At 45.0% G+C, this 17,208-nt stretch overlaps 1 pseudogene; it reads left to right on the top strand.

Moving 5' to 3' along the window:
• The first annotated feature begins 8,014 nt into the window (after positions 1-8,014).
• Positions 8,015-8,755, top strand: LOC100458259 (dnaJ homolog subfamily B member 6-like; annotated as a pseudogene).
• Positions 8,756-17,208: the final 8,453 nt, after the last annotated feature.

Below are 17,208 nucleotides of genomic sequence, written 5' to 3'. Positions count from 1 at the left end.
ACAGAAAAGCTGCAAAAACAGTGTAACCAAACCACAATATATCCTTCACCCAGATTCACACATTCAAATTTTACCAACTTAATTTGTGTATTTAAACCTCTTAAACAGTTACCAATTGGAGACAGCTAAAATACTTAGTCTAGCCAACTAGGCAAAACCTTGTCTCTGAAGTTTTCCAGAGGTGACAAATTATTAAAACCCAGTAAAACCCCAAAACCAGAAAAGTTTCAGGTGAAGTAAAATTCCTAGATTTTCTCTGAGCAAATGCAAACCACCTCTAAGCACAATTCCAGGATCAGTTTGGCCTCTAAAAATCCTCCAGAGGCAACCCCCTTGGGCTTATAAAACTTTAAATCAGATCAAATCCATCTTTAATTCATTGCTAGGTAGGTCAATAGCAAGCACAAGCTCATTCCCAAATATAAGTGCCACCTCTCCCGACTGGACCAAAGTGAGATACAGAAACAGAGTTAATAAGGGCAGGGACAGGGGCTGGTCACAGAACAAGCACAGCCAGGGGACATTCAGTAAATTAAATGGCCCATGGGAGGCAGTTCACACTCGAAAGAGCAATTTAAACTATTTATGATCGTTGATGGGCCCTGAATTAGTTATAACTTCCTAAAGAAAAAAATCTTGAAATTATCACAAAGCCAGCACTGAATATGGCTGCACAGTGCTCACTGGAGGTCAGGAAGGAGAGTGAGCTATTAGTCTGTATTAAGGAGCGAACACCACGGTAATGGCGAACTAGTGTGTAATACAAATGCGGGCGGCCCAACCTTGACTGCGGTTCAGCGCTGGGCCCTCCATCTCAAAAGAAAATAGATGAGGCAACAGGAGGGCCACAGGGTGATTAGTGCATCGGTGAGGGCTCAGAACCTCTAAATGAGGAAAGGTTTAATTATACAGGCAGCTAATTAGGAAGAAAAGAGGAGAAAATGCACAGAGGTGTGTACATGTAAAGATGAGGATTCAGGGGTGACTGAGTGAGGCCCCAAAGGTTCTAAATGAGACTTTTACAAAACACATCCATGAGGTTGCTTTTGAAAGAAAATTTTCAGTGGATCAACAAATCCTTTGGAGGAAATAAAGGGCTGGGCTCCACAGAGCAGTTCTAAACATCTAAATAAATATGTGCCTGTTTGGAATTGACCAGAAATTTTAACCGGTTATGAACTGTGTTTTATCCAGGAAACTGGATAGAATAGAGTCGTGAATTCAGTTGTTTGTGACTGTTAGAAAAGACTGCCATAGCTAGAAAGGAATGATGGGATACTCAGATGAGGGTCAGCAAACTATGGCCCTCGGGCCACTTCCAGCCTGTTGTCTGTTTTTATACTGTCGGCAAGTTAAGAATGATTTTCCATTTTAAAGCGGTTGAAAAAACTCAAAAGGAGAGTACTATTTCAAGACACATGAAAATGATATTCATGTTCATGAAATTTTATTGGAACACAGTCACATCCTTTCGCTTTTGCACCATGACAGCGGAACAGAGGAGCTGCGACAGAGACTGTATTGAGCCACAAGTCTAAAGTATTTACTTTCTAAACAGGGCACGGTGACTCACGCCTCTAATCCCAGCACTTTAGGAGGCCCAGGTGGGCGGATCACCTGAGGTCAGGAGTTCGAGACCAGCCTGGCCAACATGGAGAAACCCCATCTCTACTAAAAATACAAAAATTGGCCAGGAGTGCTGGCACACGCCTGTAGTCCCAACTACTTGGGAGGTTGAGGCAGCAGAATTGCTTGGGAGGTGGAGGTTGCAGTGAGCCGAGATTGCACCACTGCACTCCAGCCTGGGCAACAAAGCCAGACTCTGTCTCTAAATAAATTGATTAATTAATTTAATCAAATATTTACTTTCTGGTCCTTTTCAGAGAAAAATCTGCCCACCTCCACCCTAAGGTGTTGTGTGTTAAATATTTTCATTGGGGCCAGGGCCCCATAAAATCAGCAAGTGCTACCGTTCCCATGCCTGGTATCAGGGGACCGTGTAAGCCTCTTGCTAGGGTCCCCCGCCTGGGCCCCAGGATGGAGATGCTCAAAGGAATGCAGGTAAAGCGACTGGAGGAAGCTGCTGCACTAGCAAAGAGGGCTACACACCACAGCAGATCCCAGTCGGGGCCGCCCAGCGGCCTGTTGGTCTCCTAGAGAGGCTCCCTAGCAACTGGAGTCAGCCTGCTCAGAACCCTTGACTTCACAGAAGCATTTGGTGAGCGCTCAAGGGCTTTTTGTGCACCAGAGCCAGTAAAATGCCATGTTTGCCAGCATGTGAAATGCCCGGGGATATCAGATACATCTCAGTTTTTCAGAAAGTTTTTTGGAAAAATAAATAAAGACAAAGCTGTAAGGGAAATATTTTATTCCTACAAATATAGTACACAGCACTGTGACTCCATTAAAAAAAAATACGGTTTTGATACACAGTCTATTATCCCTAAAAACAAGAATAAAATCACAGAGCTAAAAAGAAATATCTTGGTATTTAGGAATATGAGTTGCAGTGAAAAAATACTTAAATTCATAACACAGGGGAGTTACTCAAATTCTATATTCATCTGTGTGGTGTCTGGTTTTTGTTTTTGTTTTGTTTTGTTTTTTGATAAGAGGATGAAAAGCGCTCACATTTGCAAAATGTATGTTACCAACTTCTGCCACTAGGGGGTAGCATGCCCCATTATTTTACCTCTTTCTCAGCCTTCCAGCTGTCCCTGATACCAACGTGTAAGACTGACAAGAAAACTTGTGTATATAATAAACAATTAGATATTGTATAATGCCATATATTTGATATATGTTATGTGTATAGTATTATGCAATACATAATATATCTTATGTTGTAACATATACATTATTCATATATAAAGTATAAAATTTTATTTTGCATATATAGTACATCATTTGGGAAAAGTGGGGAATGTATCCTATATACCGGTAAACACAGCAAGCCTCACTGGTGCACAAAAAATCTAGTCAGAGTTCACCTGCTTCTATTAAAAGATTGAGGGCAGCTCTGCTTGATGTTAAAGGAGGGAATAGGCCTATTAGGGTCTTCCCAGCAGAAAGCTCCAGAAGGTTTGGACCACCTAGAAGGCTGCATGGTCACCGACCGGCTTGTGGAAGGAGAGGGAGGACGGGAGTCATGGGATGTACAGACTCAGTAGCCAAGGAATCTGAGAGATGCCCAATCTAACTCAGAAGCCAAGAGGCCAGAGCACCGCAAGGACACAGGGAGCCCTGGAGCCTGAGGGAGAGTCCAGAGCTGCAGACAAAGCCGTGTCAAGAGTCCAGGCTTAGAAACAGCCGCAAACCAACGCTCCAAATAGCTCAGTGTGTCACATAGTCAGAATCTCAAAAATGTGACTTTAAGTTCATTTCCAAAATAAGACAAGGAGTGGCAGAAGGGAGATTCAAATTCCAACCTGTTCAGACATTCTAAAACATAAAACCTTGAATGTTTGGGGGCAATTAATCCAGAAAACATCTCAGTCAGCATCTAACATCTGTCTCTGGAGCAAGGATGGAAAGCACTGGAAATGAAGGGCTTTCCTGGATCTGGGAATCTGGGTGCACAGGCCAGTTCCCAACACGCATGTGAACATCCCTTTTCTGCAGTCAGGACTAAAGCTGCCTTCCGCAAGGTCCACGTACATGAGGTCCGCACACATGAAATGCCTTTGTGCTGCTTCTCAGCATACATCATACTTTTCCCATGAATCATTTCATTAAAGACCAAAAAAAAAAAAAAAAGACCTATGAGATAGGTATTCATATCATACCCATTGTACAGATTGAGAAACAGACACAGAGAGCTTAAGCAACTTGCCCAAGGTCACAATAGTGAGTGATGGTGCCAGGAGTTAAAAAAGAAAACTCTTTGTATTAGTCTGTTTTCATACTGCTATAAAGAACTTCCCGAGAATGAGTAACTTATAAAGGAAAGAGGTTTAATTGACTCACCGTGCAGCACGGCTGGGGAGGCCTCTGGAAATTTACAATAACGGCAGAAGGTGAGGGGGAAGCAAGGCACCTTCTTCACAAGGTGGGAAGAAGGAGAAGTGCCGAATGAAGGGGGAAGAGCCCCTTATGAAACCACCAGATCTCGTGAGAACTCACTCACTGTCACGAGAACAGCATGGGGGAAACCACTCCATGGTTTAATTACCTCCACCTGGTCTCTCTCTCGACCTGTGAGGATGACGGGGATTGCAATTCAAGATGAGATTTGGGTGGGGACACAAAGCCTAACCATATCACTCTTCTTGCTTCAGAATTGCCTGTTCTTTCTGCTACATTTGCTGCCTCCAAAAAAAAATATTTCTCTGAGCCAAGAAGTGTATAAAAAGGCAAGCTTCAGTGAGCACAATGGATTTGTACACATCAGAGGCATTCGAACCAGAGTGACTCCATCTTGAACAGTGGCTGGGTGAAATGAGGCTGAGACCTGCTGGGCTGCATTCCCAAGAGGTTAGGTATTCTTAGTCACAGGATGAGATAGGAGGTTGGGCTGGGCGCGGTGGCTCACACCTGTAATCCCAGCACTTTGGGAAGACGAGGTGGGCAGATTACGAGGTCAGGAGATCGAGACCATCCCGGCTAACACAGTGAAACCCTGTCTCTACTAAAAGTACAAAAAATTAGCTGGGCATGGTGGCGGGCGCCTGTCGTCCCAGCTACTCGGGAGACTGAGGCAAGAGAATGGCGTGAACCCAGGAGGCGGAGTTTGCAGTGAGCCGAGATCACGCCACTGCACTCCAGTCTGGACAACAGTGCAAGACTTCGTCTCAAAAAAAAAAAGAAAAAGAGATAGGAGGTTGGCAGGACCATTATCACAAGATACAGGTCACAAAAACCCTACTGATAAAACAGGATGCAGTAAAGAAGCTGGACAAAACCTGCCAAAATCAAGATGGTGACAAAAGTGGCCACTGGTCATCATCACTGCTCATTGTACACTAGTTATAATACATTAGCATGCTAAAAGACACTCCCGCCAGCACCATGACAGTTTATAAAAGCCATGGCAAACTCTGGAAGTCACCCTATATGGTCTAAAAGGAAAGGAATCCTTAGTTCTAGGAAATCCTCCTCCCGCCCCCTGCCTTTCCCAGAAAACTCATGAATAATCCACCCCTTGTTTAGCATATGATCAAGAAGTAACCATAAAAATAGCCAGCCAGCAGCCCTCAGGTCCACTTTGTCTATGGAGTAGCCATTCTTTTATTCTTTTACTTTCTTACAAACTTGCTTTCACTTTACTCTGTGGATTCGCCTCAAATTCTTTCTTGTGTGAGATCCAAGATCCTTCTCTTGGGGTCTGGATTGGGACCCCTTTCTGGTAACATATACATTAAAAAGAAAAAAACAAACAGGCAAACATAATAGAATTTTTCCAAAGGCTAATGGGTAGCCAGGGGTCATGAGAGAAAAAGAACAGGAATTAGGGAAGAAAGAAGGAAAGGATTCGAATCATGAGACGGGAAGATGGGCACTAACCTCGTAAGTATATTTTCAAAGCAAGCATAAGAGGTGCCTGCTGGCCGGGCGTGGTGGCTCACGCCTGTAATCCCAGCACTTTGGGAGGCCAAGGCAGGTGGATCACGAGGTCAGGAGTTCGAGACCAGCCTGGCCAATATGGTGAAACCCCATCTCTACTAAAAATACAAAAATTAGCCGGGTGTGGTGGCGCTCGCCTATAGCCCCAGCTACTTGGGAGGCTGAGGCAGAAGAATCACTTGAACCCAGGAGGTGGAGGTTGCAGTGAGCCAGGACGACAGAGCGAAACTCCATCTCAAAAAGAAAAAAAAAAGGTGCCCGCTGCATTTGGTGGCTTAAAGTTCTTAAAGTTCTGAGGGAGTCTTGGGCCGAAGAATGGAATCAGGAAAGGTGCCTTGGTATGTAAAATGAGCTGAATTAACAGCAGTGGAAGGAATGCAGGAAAAAGGCGGATTTCTGCCCGGTCTAATGGCAAAGGACAGCAGTGGAAGCAGGGGCACTGCAGGGACTGAGCAGAAACAAAGACTCTAAGAGCAAGTTGAGTCTCTCCACAACTGCACAAAGCCACATTCTTTGCCTAATTACTTAAGCCAGAGTGTGTTCACCTGGAAATTTCCTGCTGGTCAGAGGAAGCAGTTTTGTTTCTGTTGTTGATGTCTTGGTTGAGGGAGGGGCTCCAGGTGATTCTAGCAGACAGACAGGGCAGGACAACAAGGTAGCAGGGAATGTGGCATGCCGGATGCCACGATTCCACACACCACAAGTGGTTCCATTTCAGCCCAGAAATTATGAGACTATCCTGGGATTTGCTACTTTTCCCATTCCTCCTGCTATGTTCTTTGTTTTAATGAGAGAGACAAAGGGAGAGGAGAGATGGACAGAGAGAGAGAGAGAGAAAGAGAGAGAGAGAGAGAGAGAGAGAGAGAGAGAGAATATGTGTCTCTAACAGTAAGAAAATAGCCGTGTATCCAACCAACAGGAAGGCAGGTAGAAAGGGGGAAGGCCGGGCACGGTGGCTCAAGCCTGTAATCCCAGCACTTTGGGAGGCCGAGGCAGGCAGTTAGCCTGAGGTCAGGAGTTCGAGACCAGTCTGGCCAACGTGGCAAAACCCTGTCTCTACTAAAAATACAAAAAAAAAATTAGCTGTGCGTGGTGGCATGCGCCTGTAATCCCAGCTACTCCGGAGGCTGAGGCAGGGGAATTGCTTGAACCAGGGAGGTGGAGGTTGCAGTGAGCCGAGATCGTGCCACTGCACTCCAGCCTGGGCAACAGAGTGAGACTCCACCTCAAAAAAGAAAAGAAAAGGAAAGGAAGAAAGAAAGAAGGAAAGAAAGAAAGAAAGAAAGAAAGAAAGAAAGAAAGAAAGAAAGAAAGAAAGAAAGAAAGAAAGAAAGAAAGAAAGAAAGAAAGAAAGAAAGAAAGAAAGAAAGAAAGAAAGAAAGAAAGAAAGAAAGAAAGAAAGAAAGAAAGAAAGAAAGAAAGAAAGAAAGAAAGAAAGAAAGAAAGAAAGAAAGAGAAAGAAAGAAAAAGAAAGAAAGAAAGAAAGAAAGAAAGAAAGAAAGAAAGAAAGAGGGAAAAGTGGTCATTGAGAAATTTCCAGCAAAGACTGGCCTCATGGAAACCTTGGCATGTCCCTGGAGAGGCTGCTGACTGCACCCTGTGCCGAGTCCTGCCTTGGCTGATGCTCACCATCTCAGTCCAGAGGGGAGGCTGTGGCAGCAGATAGATGAGGCTGAGTCAAGCACTCGGGGCAGATTTAGTGCCTGCCGTAACCTCATCTAGTTGTGTTGTAGGACTTTCTCCTTAGTTCAGCTAAAAACGGGGTCCTTGTCACATAGCCAGGAGAGATTAGGCTCACAGGCACTTTGAAGGGTGAGAAAAATTGAATTTATTGGGCAAAAAGGAAAAAAAGGAAATAGGAACTCCCAACAAAGTGAAAGTCCTACTAGCTGGCTTCCTGCCTCACAGATTGAATCCCCAGGGTACCAACACAGAACAGGAGAGGCCAAGCTCCTCCCCACTGCAAATGGTGCGAGCTTCCGTGTCTCCACCCTCCTCCCAGTGCGTAGGTGGATCCGAGCCGCTCCGGCGAGCCCTGACTACCTGTCTGTCTCAGCTGCACCTAAATTACCTGCTTATAGAAGACTGTGGTTTAGTCTACCCAGGATGCTTTACCCACTGTCTTCTCCTGACCCTTTGCGGAACTCACCCTCACTCTTTGTGGCCCCTTGAGGCTATCAAACACATTGGTGACGTTTCAGGTAGAGACCCTGCCCACACTTGTGATTCAGAGGCCCCCATATCTCCCTGTCTGTGGCGAATTGATCGGGAATCAGCCAACCCAGGCCAATGGTGATCTTGTCAAGGCCAGATACATGGATAAGAGGCCAAAGAGAAAGGAGAGCGCAAGGGGCTGCCACCGCCGCCACTAGCACAGTGTGCAGGAGCCCAGAGGAGACCTGGGCTGTCTCCCTGCCTCCTCTTTCCAGCAATCTGCTAAAACACGGTGGATTACCAAGAAGTTCCAGGCATGCAGAGACATGCCTCACCTGAGGACATTAAAAAGGCATATTGGAAACTGGCACTGAATTGGCACCCAGAAAAAAAAATACCCTGAGAGTAAAGAAGCAGAGAGAAAATTCAGACAAGTGACTGAGCCATATGAGGTGCTACCAGATGCTTTTTTTAAAAAAAAGAAAAGACATCCACAGCAAAAAACAAAGTGACAATTACAGCCAAGAAGTATTAAATGAGGGAGGTAGGAGATAGAAGTCATTTTGTCAGTCTGTGTGAGCTTGGCTTCACATTCCATAACCCAGATGATGTCTTCAGGGAACTATTTGGTGGAAGGGACCCATTTTCATTCAACTCCTTTGAAGACTCATTTGAGGACTTTTTTGGGAATTGGAGGGGATCCCTGAGGAAGCAGAGGCCAAGGGGTGTGGTCATTTTTCTCTGCCTTCACTGGATTTCCATCTTTTGGAAGTGGATTTTCTTCTTTTGATATGGGATTTATTTCAATCAGGTCACTAGGTCACAGGGGCCTCACTTCATTCTTTTCCATGTCCTTTGGTGGTAGTGGGATGGGCAACTTCAAATTGATATCAACTTCTACTAAAATGGTTAACAGCAGAAAAACCACAACAAAGAGAATTGTCAAGAAAGAGTAGAAGTTGAAGATGACAGCCAGTTAAATGATGGCCAGTTAAATAAAGTCTTTAACAATACATGGCGAGGGGCAGGCAGCAGCTGAGCTTGGATAACAAGCAATTCAATGCACGCATTTAACAGAAATGTTCAGCTATAACAAGCACCATTTGAAGATTAACAGGAACAATTTTTTGACGATTTCAAACATACTTGCCTTTCAGTATAGTTGCACCTAATCTAAAGTATTTAAAAACAGCTCATCAGAGCCCCTATTTGTCATAGACTTTTGAGTTTATTTGAGACTGTATTAGTCCGTTTTCATGCTACTGATAAAGACTTACCTGAGACTGGGCAATTTACAAAAGAAAGAAAAAAAAAGAGGTTTAATTGGACTTACAGTTCCATGTGGCTGAGGAAGCCTAACAATCATGGTGGAAGACAAGGAGGAGCAAGTCACATCTTACATGGAAGGCAGCAGGCAAAGAGAGAGAGCTTGTGCAGGGAGACCCCTGTTTTTAACACCATCAGATCTCATGAGATCCATTCACTATCACAAGAACAGCACGGGAAAGACCTGCCCTCATGATTCAGTCATCTCCCACCAGGTCCCTCCCACAACATGTGGGAATTATGGGAGCTAAAAGATGAGATTTCGGTGGGGACACAGAGCGAAACCATAACAGAGACCATTTTTTTGGTCTTTAAAATTGTTGTAAATCTCTGTTTGCACTTTGCTTTTTTATTAAACTTACTCCAAGGTGAGCCTTGACTCTTTAGTGGTAGGACAAGATCATACACTGATACCAGCATGGACCTGCTTTTCCATTGTGTCTGAAATGTGAGTCAAGTAGTATCAGCCTGCTATGACATTAACATTGCCAGGATGAATCTTTTATAGAAATCATTTCGATTTTATTCAGTATTTAGTAGTGAAAGATATTCATGCTTTAATGATAATACTTTCTGGTTTAATATACATTAAGGATGTTTTTCAGTTGTGCATGAATGCTGGTGGCTTCGTTTTGACAATTGTTTATGTATGCCATGTTAAGCTTAGGTTTAAAAAAGTAAAGCCAGTAAACTGGGTCTTTATTATTTGCTTTAAAAAACGAAAATAAATGTGAATGCATTTGGTGCATTAAAAACAAACAAACAAAAAAAAAGCCCAACCTTCTCGTTCCACACACGTTTCTAAGCTGGAAGAATGTGGGTCTGACAGGACTACTGGTCATCTTATCTGCTGCTCAAAGGCAGCTCTTCAAGGACAAAGGCAGAAAGAAGAGCTGAAAAGGCAACAAACTCCCAATGATAATATGGATGTTCTTGGATACAAACATGTCTGAAGTGAGTCCAACCTTGGGCTTCCCAATCACATGAGTATTTGTTGTTCACTCAGGCTTGGGTTTCATTTCTGCAACCTGCTCACCTCTTTTCCCCAGCGGTTCTTGCTTCCCACATCAGCCTCTGCCCACGCCATGGCTTACTCTCCTCCCATCTCTACGTATTTAACCTTGAAGTCTTTTAAGTCTCCACTCAAATGCCACGACCTCCCCCATGAAGTCTTTCCTTACCTCTCCTGTGCCAACTCCCCTGTCCCACCTGGACAGCCCCCTGACACTTAATCTGTACTTTTCTGTGTCTGTATCAGGATTACATTGAGCCTCAGGGCACACAAAACTATAGCAGCTTAGATAAATAGGGATTTCTTTTCCTCACATAAGAGGTCATCTCATGGAAGGCAGCTGCCAGCTTTGCTTTGGGGGCCTGACAATATCAGGGACAGCATCTCCACAGTGGCCTTTATCTGCTACAGTCCCCAGATGGACTTGGAAGACCCAGTTCCTAGCCCCTTCCTTTCTGCATGTAGTTCTCAGAATAACTTTAGAATGTGCTGGAATGCAACATCCTGAGATAGGACTGCCTGAAAGAGCTTGGCTCTTTTCCTGTTCCTCCTGGGGAATGTAAGATCTTGAGTTAGAGGGAACTGTTCAGGACAGCCCACACTTTGTTCCTCTCTTCCCTGGAAGTAGGATGTCCTTCCAAGCTTTGCTCAGTGAGTCATGGAGCCCGTGAGGCTTTTAACTGGAAATGAGCTATCTTTTAGGGGCTCTCAGCTGCCATGAAAGTAAGGCACAAGCAGTTTAAACTCCATCCACCCTGGGCAGCTTTCTTGAACACATTCACACTCCTTAGGGGACTGGCTCACAATGGCTCCCAGTCTTCTTTGTCCCTTGCTGACTGTCGGTGAACAATAAATCCATTTCCTGTAACTTGTTGCATGTGAGTCTGTTCTGTCTCACGGGACTCAGGCAATTGGTAAAACTACAGCCCGCAATGCAGTGGGCAGAAGTGTTCAGACTCCTAGTCATGGTGGTTGGCATAGTGATAGTCTTTGCTGTCCTCCAAGCACTGGGGGTCCTCTCTTGTGACTGGTTATTGGTGAACCCGTTTCTCAGCCTCATGGTTGCAAGATGGCTGCCACACATCCAGGCATCATATTTGCTTTCCAGGCAAAAATAAAGGAGAAGTAGGAGGACCAGTTGCTTCCTCCTTTTTTTAATCTGGAGAACAAAAGTTTTCCTGGAATCCACTAGCAGACTTCCACTTAAAATTCATGACCCCAAACTACATCATCACTGACTAGTTACAACAGAGAGCAGGAAATGAGGATTTAAGTCCCCTAGAGTAGACAAGGAAAACAAGAAAGAGTTAGGGAATGGCTATTAGGTCAGCCTAAGAATAGTCACTGCCCTGCTTGCTCAAGGCCCTGGTCACAGTTGTATCTTTTATTACAGTTTTTTGCATGCTAAAATCTGAGCTCCCTCTGGGAAGGGGCTGAGTTCTCTCTCAATCACTACACCCTTCAGAGAGCCTAGCTCATGAGACTTTGATAAATCTATGCCTGGTGACTGTGGCGCTACTACTTGCTCATGTTCATGGGGCCTCCTGGCAGGTCGAGCAGATTGTGGCTGCAGTGGGGTAATTAAATGTGCATCCTTCTTTGATCTCTAAGCTCTCCTGTTTGAAATTCATCTGAAAGGAGTGGAAAGATACTGAGGATGTGGACTCCGCTGCCTTGCCTAATCATCCAGAAAGGGTTAAACCATTTCTATTTCAGGTCTCTTGTGATCAAGAAAGCTCTGCTGGCAGGAGTACCTATTTGGTGCCTTAAAGGCAAGCAATTGTGGGAATTAAGAACTAGCTCTCACCCTGACTATTCTCTCGATATAGTTAGCATAAAAGCAGCAGTGACATTGCCAATGACCCAGATGTTGGAGAACCTTGGATTAAGCCACAGAGGCCCTTGCCTCCAAATCCTATAATATTGCATTAACACAGGCTCAACCTGCAGAATTGGATTTAAATCCAGCCCTCGAATGCTCACCCTACTCCAGCCCCTTCCCCATACCTAATCTCATTTTGTCCTCAGAGTGCTGAAAATAATGGTAATGTAGTTGCCGTGGAAAATGACTGTGTGAGCATATTTTACATTAGAAAGACTCTTAATAAAGTAAAAATGCTTTAAATGCAGAAGTCTCTCCCTTCACATCCCTCCTGCCTGGATAATAAATGATTTGTTACAGTTTCAAACTTCCATGGCCTGCGGGTTACAGGGGCTGGAGACAGCCAAGCAGCCCTCTCCTGGGCACAAGGTGCTCATGTGTGCTGGGATGACAGGAACAGCTTTATGGCGAGAGGCTCTCCTCCACCTTCACTCATACATGTCAACATAATAATAATAATAATAATGGCAGTTACCATTTGTTGAGTACTTATGACATGTTAAGAGCATTTCACACATTGTCTCATTCAATTTCCTCAACCTACCTAGAGGCTGGGCACTATCATTGTCCCCATTTTACCAATGAGGAAATTGAGGCTCAAAGAGGTCAAGTCACTTCCAGGATCACACAGATAGTGGGTGGGAGAGCTGGGACTCATACCCGTGAAAGCCCCCATGCTGCCTGGTCTACCTCCACATTGGAGTAGGGCAGCGGTTCTCAGTCAAGGGTGGTGGGATACAACCACCTGGCAAGTTTCAGGGACCCCATTCAGACAATGAAATCTTAACCTCTGGGTATGGGGCCAGTGCATGCCAAGGCTTTAAGCTCTTGGCTGCATTCTGGTGCTGTGGTCTGAATCCTTGTGTCCCTCAAAATTCCTATGTTGAAACCTAATCCCCAGTGTGATGGTTTTACAGGGTGGGGCCTTTGGAAGGTGGTTAGGTCATGAGGGCAGAGCCTTCCTGAATGGAATTAGTGGCCTCATGAAAGAGGTTCCAGAGAGCTCCTCCACCCCTTGTACCATGTGAGGACACAGCCAGAAGGCACCATCTATGATCCAGAAGGTGAGTCCTCACCAGATACAAATCTGCCTTGATCTTGGACTTCCCAGCCTTCAGAACAGTGAGAAATCAATTCCTGTTGTTTATAAGCTACCAAGTCTATGGTATTTTGTTATAGCAGCCCTAAGGGACAAAGGCATCCAGGTAAAGTGGAAAAGACATCTTCCCTGGAGTCAGGCCTCTGGAGTGGCATTCTGGCTCTGAGCCTCACTAGCTGCCCTGCCCACTTCTCAAGGTGTTTGCAAACACCCTGTGAGGCTCAGTGATATATGACAACACAGACAGGCCCAGGCCCTGGGCAGCAAAGTCCAAAACCAGCTCTAAAAATTGCACCCAGGAGCCATGATTCTGTGATTCATCCTTTCACCATTGATTTTCTCTATTCATTCAATAAGCATTCACTAAGCACTTATTATGTCCAAGGCTTTCAGCTGGAGAGGGAGGAAGACAGAATTCCTTCCATCCACAGGAATTATCTTGCCATTCCCTGCCCTCAATCCATTTACGATCTAACTGAGGAGAGCAGCTGGCATAAGAAAAATGACAACATCCACATGTACATCAAGTGCCAGATGAGTGGCACAGCCAGGAGGGCTTTAAGGGTTCTAACAGGGAGTGATCTCCAAAGTCAAGGAACTTCATATGAGGGGAGGGTTAGGGCAGGGGTTTGGAATGCCAGCATAGCCTTCACGCTGGGCAGTAGAACCTACATGTTCCCCCTGGTCCAGGGAAACTCTTCCCATCCTAGGTCAGTTCTGGCCCGAGCAGGGCTCCTGGTAGCTCGTCCTGGAGTCTGCAACTCGGTGCCCACCATGGCATGAGGGCAGGATGGTGGAGAGAAAGAGCAAATCAGGTTCTCTGGCAATTGGGTGACAGCAGGACAGCAGGCATCTCCTGCCCCATCAGAACACCTCAGCAGACTTGAAGACCAGTTTTCTCAGCTGATAAACCAAGGCAACAGTACCTTTGCATAGCACCAATGGGAAGATCAACCATTACAATGACTGTCAGCTCCACCACTATTGATGGAGCCCTCTCCAAGGGCCGAACACAGTGCTCACCATGTCATTCACTTTAGGATCTCAGGGAATCCTCCCAACAATGATGGGAAGGGCACCATTATTATACCCTGTTATCCAGAGAAGGAAACCGATTCTCAGAGAGGTTAAGCAATTTTCTCAAGGTCATATAACTAATCAATAACACAGCTGACTCAAACTCAGACCTGTCTGATTCTAAAGCCCACCCCCCATACCATGACACACCATACAACAGGAGTTTGTAACCTGGAGTCCATGAATAGGATTTAGGTGTCTTTGAACTTAGATGGGGAAACAACGATACCAGAATTACATCTCTATTCAGTGGCATACAGGGGTGAGGGAGGCAAGCAATGGGAACCTTTGGCCCCTGCAGGGATGTATTTTGTCACTGACAATCTTTTTTTTTTTTTTTTTTTTTTTTTTGGCGGAGTTTCGCTCTTGTTGCCCGATCTTGTTGAACCTCCGCCTCCTGGGTTCAAGTGATTCTCCTGCCTCAGCCTCCTAAGTAGGTGGGATTACAGGCATGCACCACCACACCCAGTTAATTTTGTATTTTTAGTGCAGACGGGGTTTCTCCATGATGGTCAGGCTGGTCTCTAACTCCCAACCTCCGGTGATCCGCCAGCCTCCGTCTCCCAAAGTGCTGGAATTACAGGCATAAGCCACTGCGCCTGGCCACTGACAATCTTGAAAGCCAATGGTACATAGTGATAATAAAATCAAAACTGGCCAGACGTGGTGGATCACAGCTGTAATCCCAGCAATTTCGGAGGCTGAGCAGGAGGATCACTTAAGCCCAGGAGTTTGAAACCAGCCTGGGCAACATGGTGAAACCCCATCTCTACAAAAAATACAAAAATTAGCTAGGCATGGTCACATGTGCCTGTAGTTCCAGCTACTCGGAAGGCTGAGGTGGGAGGGTCGCTTGAGCCTGAGAGGCTGAGGTTGCAGCGAGCCGAGATTGCACCATTGCACTCCAGCCTAGGTGACAAAGTGAGACTCTGTCTCAAAAAAATAAAAAATAAAAGACAGCAAGACCAACTTCAATTTTTTCATTGTTTTTAAATTTATTACAAACCATGGACCCCTTTCTGCCTGCATTAACCTCTAATCAAAATTTAGCATTTCTCTCAATTAGAATTTAGGCACTCACATGGAGGTATTAACATACCTGTGACTTTGTCACCAACAGAACCACAGATATTTCATATCACACTACAGTTGTTGCAGTGTCTAAAATATATAGTTTATACTCATAACTACTTCAATATTAGGGTGATTATAAAACTATTGCTAGGTTTTATTATTTAATGGGCTAATACAAAAGATAAACTGTTACTACATTCACAAATTTGATTTTGTTTTGTTTTTTAGTGTTTGGACAGCCATATTACAATATGATCAGCTTCCTTTATAATCTTATGTATTATAAAAGAGGTCACTGGCCAGACTCGGTGGCTCACGCCTGTAATCCCAGCACTTTGGGAGGCCGAGGCAGGCGAATCACAAGGTCAGGAGTTCAAGACCAGCCTGGCCAAGACAGTGAAACCCCGTCTCTACTAAAAATACAAAAAAAAAAGCCAGGCATGGGAGCAGGCACCTGTAATCCCAGCTACTCAGGAAGCTGAGGCAGAGAATTGCTTGAACCCAGGAGGCAGAGGTTGCAGAAAGCCAAGATCGCGCCACTGCACTCCAGCCTGGGCAACAAAGTGAGACTCTGTCTCAAAAAAAAAAAAAAAAAAGAGGTACCTAAACTCCAACAGACAGACACACACAGAAAATGAAGAGTACCTGCTACCCACTCTCTTAGGTGAGAGTGCTATATAAATTCTGGAAATATTATAATCTTTGTACTATTTTACTTTACATGTTTGTGGCTCTTGAGAGAATGGACTGAGTCATATAGTTCTTCCTTTCCTCCACAAGCCTTTAGAAAGCATAATCACTCAACCCTGCTTATTGATTCCCTGGCTGGCAGAAATCCCTCAAGCTTCTGTAAACTCAGTAGCACACTCAGTGACCAGGAGATAAACAATATGGCAGGAGGAAGAAAGGTATTGAGATCAAACCTTCTGGATAGTTGGCAAACCCTGTGTATGGGGTGCTGGAACTTGTTTCTTAGAGACTACATCTGTAGAGAAAAAGGTCCATTGGAATTTTCCATCAAGGCTGATAGGGTAGGGCAGAGGGCCCAAATGTCATGGGAAGCGAAGCAGACTCCAAGCTGGGAAAATGCTCCTGGACAAGATGGCATCATTTTTATATGCATTGGAAGCCCTTATGAAATAACATCAGATGTCCCGGGATCCCAGTTCCCTGCAAAGAACCCCACTCTACCCAGAACATCACACAACTCCTGACTCTCTGGCACTAGAAAGCTGAAGGGTGTTCTGGGACCCTCAGTTATAGCTGACATCAAGAGACTCTGACTGTTTCCGTCATCTTTGTTGTATCCCCAAGACTTTGTGACAGAAAACAACCATCATTTTATTTTGCTCCTAATTCCTGTGGGGATTCAGGTACAGTGGGGATGGTTCTTCTCTTCTTCACGATGTCTGGGGCTTCCAAGGTGGCTTCTGCACTCACAGGTCTGGTGCCTGGGCTGGGATGGCCAAAGGACTGGCCAGAACACCTATACATGGCCTCTCCATGTGGATTGGGCTTTTCACAACATGGCAGTTGAGTTAGAGAGAAGGCTTTCTGAGAAGGGGTCACTAGAAAGCAAATACTTTCAGAGCACCAAGTGGAAGCCACATGGCCTTTTCAGTCTTAGCCCTTCCATCATACTTTATTGGCCAAAGCAGAATCCAGAGGAAAGGTCATAGACTCCATCCCAGATAGGAAAAGTGCCAAAGAATCTAGGAGCTATGTTTTACAACCACCGCACTGGCCAAGTGAATTCCTTGCTTCCAAGCTTAGAGATAATATTTAGAGTCCCCAGGGGGCTAAACATGGACTGGTCTCTAACTTGGGTGGGAGAAGAGCGGGTGCTGGGGACCCCAGCAAACTCCTCACAGTTGATTCTCAAGAATGTGTTTGCCCTGCCCCAAGAGAGATGCTCAGAGGAGGCTCAGCCCACAGGCAGCCCTTCACAAATGAAAAGAACCCTCTTGTCACTATTACCCACCACCCCACCTTAATTGCTATTCCTCCGGAACATCTTTTCAT

The sequence above is a fragment of the Pongo abelii genome, chromosome 11 (genome assembly GCF_028885655.2).
Source record: "Pongo abelii isolate AG06213 chromosome 11, NHGRI_mPonAbe1-v2.0_pri, whole genome shotgun sequence".
Taxonomy (NCBI): domain Eukaryota; kingdom Metazoa; phylum Chordata; class Mammalia; order Primates; family Hominidae; genus Pongo; species Pongo abelii.
This window is presented reverse-complemented; position numbering and strand designations above follow the sequence as displayed.